Source organism: Rhinoderma darwinii, assembly GCF_050947455.1.
Source record: "Rhinoderma darwinii isolate aRhiDar2 chromosome 2 unlocalized genomic scaffold, aRhiDar2.hap1 SUPER_2_unloc_14, whole genome shotgun sequence".
Taxonomy (NCBI): domain Eukaryota; kingdom Metazoa; phylum Chordata; class Amphibia; order Anura; family Rhinodermatidae; genus Rhinoderma; species Rhinoderma darwinii.
In genome coordinates, this window is record NW_027461679.1 from 526,594 (window position 1) to 534,290 (window position 7,697).

The window sequence follows — 7,697 nt, forward strand, 5'->3', positions numbered from 1 at the left end:
GCTGTGAAGGGTCGGTTAGGTGAATTGTATACACTGTAGTAAGTTGCAGCCGCGCACATAACAATTATCAGTCACACTTATGGATTGATGTTAAAGATTTATTTAAGGTTTTTGTAGATCAAAATATATAATGGTAAAGATGATGATAATACAAGATCCAGCAAAAACTACGGAATATGTCACAGTATATACTGTAGTATCAGTTAGGGGTGGAAAATCTGGATTCCACAGACACAAGAAGAGATGACATATTGTCCTGTTCTGAACCTGGTCTTCTGGGTGATATTGATGCCCTGGTGACCACATTGATGTCTCTTCTGTGACAGATGTTGTAGAAATGTTAAGTCTCGCCATTGGAATTCTTGTAAGATGGCGGATTCTGCCCTTGGTTGTTATTGGTGTTGATGTTCTGTTGATATCTGCTGACTTGTTCTGGGGGGAGAAGCACACAACCCTATTAAATATTGATCATTCAGGCTGCTTGATAAATATAGAGAGGGGACACATCCAGAGGAACTTACCTTTCTATCAGCATTGATGGTGGCTCCTCCGGTGACAGGGAGCGCTATTCTCGCCAGATGTACTGCGGAATTGATGTTTATGCTGCAAGACAAATATTTGCTATTAATGTTCTATAATGTGTGTTTCTTAGCAGATCTAGAAGACTTTTTAAGGTGATTTGAGGTAAATACATTTCTTAATTGATCCTTGGCGTCACACTACAAACCTGAAGATGGTTGATGCAAGCAGTGGGTCTGACCTAGAGCTGCACTCTTCAGCATGTTACGGGAACTTTCTAATGTTCCGATGTTTTATGCCCCGGAGATTGTAACTGTTCCTTAGAATGTCCTGCAAGATGCCAAGTAATGTCTTCCATCAATAGCAAAGTTCCTTGTATCCATCATTTTTGCTTAGAAGCTAATGCATCATAAAATCCAGTTGTTCCATCCATTCAGATGACAGGTTCCTTTAGGAAACTCATTGTACTATACTACATACATGCTTACAGTTGGGGAAGTTGTTCCTCAAAGCCCACAACCTTCATTCAGAAATGAAAACGTGTCTGAATACAAGGAGTTGGAATTTTAAGATTGAAAACACTTATTTACACTTTAGTTAAATTAGTTGATAAAATAAATTACAGATACAGAGGAAAACCTAAGAGATGGAAGAACATTTTCACCGCAAACATAATAGACAACTACAAAGCTCTTACCTGTAAGGACATGAACAGATGCAGCTACTTTTTTTGTCCTTTCCTCCTAATGCCCGTTACATAGATTTTACGATCAAAGCGTCCACCAGCCAAGGGGATGCTGGAATGAGAAATATATTTATGTAAGACATATAATAATGTTAGCAGGTAACCACACTTTGCTTAGTTTCACATCCTATAATCCTCCAGTACTGTTACCAAGGTGTACAGCCACCTGCCCCAAAGTGTGAGCTCTGGCTATAAGGACCATGTAGTAATGACGGCTACTGAAAGTATCATACGAACAATATGGAGGAAAACATGACTTACTCATCTGAACCGGGCCTGATCTTTACTTCAAAGATGCCAAAAACAGGTCGGTGGTCTGAGGTCTTCAAAACAGGGCAAGAGTCGTATCTCAGGACTCGTACATCTCCCTCACATTGGCTTTTAAACAACACCCTGTCCTGTAGAGGTCATGAAAATAACAAATATCATTAGTGAAATCATATTATAATATATTATTAAACTGCAAAACAACATAGACCTAAATGTTGGGCCTACTTTATTTATATTGCAGAATATTGAGACTTTATTGCATTTTAGGTTTGACTTGGTCACACAGATTTCATTAAATAAGTATCCTTGACCCATGCTGGGCAACGACATATTACACTGGGAAACTGTGATGACAAACTCACTACATAAAAGTAAAATTAACTGAAAGCTTTGTTCATAAGAAATTACTCTTCCAGCTATAATAATAACAATTCATTACATTGGGGGAGGGGATTCATTATATAATGGGTGCTCTGGCCCATGGATTCTATTGTCTCTCAAGCTCTGTAGACCTGGAAATAAGATATCTTACCGTATATGATGGAATTCTCTGCTTTGCTGATGTATCATAGGTGTCTGTGCCAATGTCAAACTTATATGTAGGAAGGAAATCAATGGTGTGCTCCTTGAACCCTAGAAATATGGACCCTTAAGTTGAAAGAAAAAAAAGTTGTCAGTATTAAAAAAAAAAAGGAACAATTGATAATTTTAGCACTATATAAGAATTTGGGGAACATATCAACCATCATGTCAGTGATTTGTATTAATCTGTGGAAGTGGTTGTGGTATTAAAGGGGTTTTCCAACTTCTGACAACTGATGACATACTCACCAGATAGGTCATCAGTACATGATCTGTGGTGGTCCGACACCCGGACCCTGCACTAATCAGCTGGTCCGGTGCCTTTGAGCACCGGACGTACATGCCGGATGCAGTTGGCGCCGGCCACGGAATTGCAGCCGAGCTGCAGTACTGCAACTCTGCTCCTATTCAAGTGAATAGGAGGCAGACCTGCAGTTATGCATCATGGCAGCTATGCTATGTAAGGAGCCAACTGCTTCCGGCTCCGTAAATAGCATTGTGTGCCATAACATCCGGTGCCCGCAGGCCACTGGAGCAGCTTAACGGTGCAGCGTCCAGGTGTCGGACCCGCACCGATGATATACTGGTCTACTAGTAAATATACCATTGTTCTTGGCTTCATTCAGATGGTCGTGTTTGAGGAGACTGGACATATCTTTTCCTTCGATCTTCTGCAGAAGAGATTCCACATTTTTTCTGTCCTCTTTAAGTTGAAAATTGAGGTCTCCAAACCAAAACACCCGATCAAAGCGGCTGGTGACGTCCACTGTAGAATAAAAATAAATAAAAAAATTATAGCACATGACTGCATTAGACTCAACGGAGACAAACAGAGAGATAAAAGGATCCATAGGTTCAACCACATAAGTAATACTCACAGGCATTGGAGTTGATTCTTTCCGGAATAATTTGAGGCAGACGGAGACCCTCAGTGATGGTTTTATAGTCCTGGATCCTCTTGCTGACTGCCCCAACTGCCAACAAAAAAATACATATTAGCAGTGGCGGATGATCATATGGGCGGCCCGAATCGCATATTATTTTCAAAAAAACACATTGCAGCGCGCCACCGCCCGCTAATGGAGAGGAGGGGTGGGTGTGAGGGATTATACGGCCGCACCATCCGCCCTGCTGCCTCCCTGAGGGGGAGGCGGCGCAACTGAAACCAGCCGCCGCCACCCCCTCCTGCACTAATTGTACCTGCGTGTATCTGTATTACTGGCCACTCACAACATAGAATGAGATTGATAGATTAGAAAAAGTTTGATCAAACTGGAACAAACCTTTTATTTTTACCAAAACATTATAAGTACAGATCTCTTCATATCATCCCATATATTTCAGTTAATTATCAAATAGCAGCAATTTTATACAAAGTAAAACTGTACATGGTCATATATTAATATTGTAAATACTTACATCTCAGATGTGAATTAATAAAAAGGAAAGATGTTCCAAAGACGGTGAAGGCAACACCCAAGGCTCCTTTAGTTTTCACATGGTGGAATAGCCTGGTTGTTACATGGGTGTGCTCTACCTCTGTATAAGAAATGAAACACAAAAATACAGGTCAGTGGTTAAGAGTACTACATGCAACAATGGAATAGAAATTATTTCCAATTAAACTATGGAAATATTACTAGAACATAATTTCATGCTTTGTAACTGTGGTGTGAACTTTTAGATCTCCAATACTCAGAAGTCAAGAATCTGAGAGCCAAGCTCTTAGGCATCTAATTCTAATGACTAAATAAGATGTTCCAGCTAATGACTACATTCAAGACTTCTTATGTAGATGTAGGAATGTGAATCTTACCTGAGCAGAACCAGATTAGTTCCCGTCGAACAAAGATGGTGAGATACAGGACTCCGAGCCCGGAGGAGTGGTATAATACATAGTGTGGTCCAAGGGTCTCCTGTAATTTTATCTCCCATTCCCGTCTACAAGAAGACACAATTTCAGATTTACATATTAATAAATGACACAAGATTAAGATACTCAACTCATCTGTATCAACACTCCATATAATAACCTCTGGGGATACATTTTGAAAATTAAGGAGTGATAATACAATAAGTAGAGCATTGAGAGAGAATTTGTATCAGCCGCCCTGCTGTCCATCTGCAGTCATAGGCTGGTGTAAGACAACCTGAGAAGACTTACCTGTTTGGACATCCTTCCTGAACGCCAATAACATAAATGTCTTTCGTATCATCTGATGGTAACAGCAGATCCTCCACATTTTGCGGGTAATCCTGTTCAAAATATACAAACATTAATATTGTATACAAAGAGCGCCAACTCAACTGACATAGGGTAGAATATAACCTGTCTATGTGATATTCAACTACAAACTAAAGAGACATGGTTACTGGCCCATTTCATCCAACTTGAGCTCGGGCACACTGATGGGTCACAATAAATATTGTACATTACTTCTCACCTTTCCCTCCATATTCCAGGTGGCAACATATAGTCTCAACCGTCTATCTGGAAAATAGCGATCCAGTTCTCTAGCGCCGATCACAGCGCTGCTGCCAAAGTTTCTGTGAAGATATGGGGAGAATTAAAGATCTAGTGACTGTTATACCACAGCTCTGGATATCTGAGCAATGTATGAGAATTATTAGTTACATACCTTTTACGGATATTTTTGGAGCGCAGGCGGGTCAGCAGGCTGAATGCGCTCTTCTTGGTGTTCTTTGACGTAATGTCACAATATTTGCTGTGACTAAGATCGCTGGATTTTTCATCTGCCATATCTTTGATGACAGAAAACTTCTGGAGCGAGATGTTAGGCTCCTCCATAGTTGGTATGTCTCCCATCAGATTTCCTTTATCAGGAATTTGGGAGACATGATATTTCTTAGATTTTTTCCAAAAGGGCATGGTTGTTTAATGCCCGGGTGCAAAACTGCACCAATGTCCTTGGTAGAAAACCAGGAGACAGTCAAGATAGAATTTGACTAATCGCCTCTAGTTCTCCGAAAATAGGACAAATCGCTAACCGTATAAGCAACACAGTAAGTAACACAGTGTCAATCCAACAGCAAGACCTAGAAAGACCAGAAAACTATAAGGGAGTCGTTACTTGTGATGAAACTAGCTGGAAAAATTAGTTATTAAATAGGGTATTCCTATAACAGAATATTGTCAATCATAAGTGTCAGAAGATCACATGACCTGGGAGCCCCTGTTGATAACATTGTATTAGGTTTGGAAGCTGAAACAATGTATTGGTTGTTAAATTGACCATATGGCATTTTAAAGGGTTGAATTTTTTTTTATATTAATTGATAACCAGAATTTAGAACCTAAGTAATTGGAGTTAGTAATAAATACTTTTTATTGTTATCTTTTTTATTGTTATTATTATTATTATTATTATGATTATATACATAATTATTAATTTCAATTGTTAATAAGGACACGTTTCCAGGGGATTAGCACTATCCTTCTACAATTTAGTCTGACAAATGCTATTAGGCTGTTTATTCCTGCACTTACTAATATTTTATTACTAAAAAATTTAACAAAAAAAAGCAATACTCCTTATAATCATTTATTTATGTACATGATTCAAACATCAAATAGTTTAAATCTTGTAATAAAACCAATACTACCATAGACGCAGTAAGAAACACGGCTATCTAGACTCATCTCAAGACATCACAATAGCAGCACCTGATGTAGGTTGGTTGCATAGCCATACCAGCTAATATTCAGGATTGACCTGATATATAAATAGTATAGTCTACAGACAGAAAACCTAAAATTCATAAATATGAATTCCCTTATAAACATTTATTATGAGAATTACTGGTGTTATAAACTGGAGGGTGTGATAATAAGTTCCCAGAGATTCACATTCTTTGCTTTGTGGTTGCTTTATGAATCTACCAGCAGAATACAGACACCAATTTCTGTCTGCAATCTGCATTCTGTCTATGGAGCAGATGTGACAGGCCACAATATTGCTATTTAAGCAATTTCCTAGTGTATAAGTATGCCAAATAAAAAACACAAATAACACGACAAACACTAGAATTACATGTAAGAATCCAATATTCATAAAGAGACTGATAGATGAGACTGTTCTAGAGACGTAGCAATGATAAAGTACTTACCGTACCGATCACATCCACCTGATAAATGACAGCCCTCTGGCCAGCACTATACTTTATACCTAAGCTCGGTGACATCACAATAGATATACACTCGGTACACTACAGTATATGGCCAAAAGTATATGGACACCAATGGTTGAGACACTGATGTTGGGCAAAAAGGTCTGGCTCGCAATTGCCTTTCCAATTCACTCCAAAGGTTTTGTTGGGATTGAGGTCCGGGTTCTGTGCAGATACGCAAGTTCCTCCACATCGAACTTGTCAAACCATGTCTTTAGGGACCCTCTTTGTGCACAGGGGCACAGTCATACTAGGACAGGAAAGGGTCTTACCCAAACTATTACCACAAAGTTGGAAGCGTACAATTGTTTAAAAAGTCTTATTAACCCCTACTGGAAAAATGGGGATTTAATCCAACCCCTTACAAACAATCCAGACCATTATACAAACTTCACTCCATTTTATAATAGGCACTATACAGTCCAGTAGGTAGCATTCTCCGGGCAGGCACAAAACGCAAATTCGTCCATTAGATGGCCAGATAGTGAACCGTTATTTATTACTCAACAGAACATGTTTCCCATGCTCCAAAATTCAACGGCGACGTGTTTTACACCCATCCAGCTGATTCTTGGCTCAATAATTAGGAGAGGTGTCCAAATACTATTGGCCATATAGTGTAGGTGGATTACCTAACTACACTCGTTATAACTTACAGATCTTAATATGGCATTTTCAATGGCTTTTACATGTTTTTTTTATATTACTTGATCAAAATTCTGAATTTTATTACATTGTGTTAATGTGTTAATTTATGGAATTATTTTTAGGGAATTTACACTAATATAAGGACTTACTACATAACAGTCCCCTAAATATGACCATACTGTAATTTCTCCTTTACAATCGAGAGACAAAATAAGTTCTCAGGGCTGCAGGGAACCAAAATGATGTGCTGTTACCCTGCAAATCTATTATCGGCTGAATGTAGGCTGCCATTTCTTACAGCCTGTGTTCTTTCTATGATATTTAAGCAATTCAATTGTATAATGAAACAAAAAAAGATATTACAACCACTATTAAACCATATCTTGAAGGCATGGATTCAATGTTCCTAATATAATGGATCGATCAGAGTCAGGTACAGATAGAGAAATGATAGAGAACTTACCGGTCACATCCAACTGAGTGACAGCTCTGTGACCAGCATCATTGCATATACACAAGCTCTATGACATCACAATAGATGCTTTTATGACCTCACCCATAATTTGCATATTTCAAGTATAGATTTACCATCATTAATAGTAGTGACATCACAATAGATATACCCGGTGTGAGCTGCTTTTATGACCACACACATAATTTGCATATTTCAGTATGGCTTTAACAATATTTTTAATGTTTGATTGTTCTTTATATTTTGAATGTAGTTTCTATTTTCATAATGTTT

At 38.5% G+C, this 7,697-nt stretch overlaps 1 long non-coding RNA gene across 1 annotated transcript; it reads right to left on the bottom strand.

Annotated features, from left to right (window-relative positions):
• Nucleotides 1-547: 547 nt before the first annotated feature.
• Nucleotides 548-1,310, bottom strand: LOC142674708 (uncharacterized). The gene is made up of 3 exons (XR_012851808.1): nucleotides 1,217-1,310; nucleotides 728-849; nucleotides 548-603 (listed from the first exon to the last, which is right to left on the bottom strand). It is a non-coding gene; the product is annotated as an uncharacterized LOC142674708 (long non-coding RNA).
• Between the last annotated feature and the right edge of the window lie 6,387 nt (nucleotides 1,311-7,697).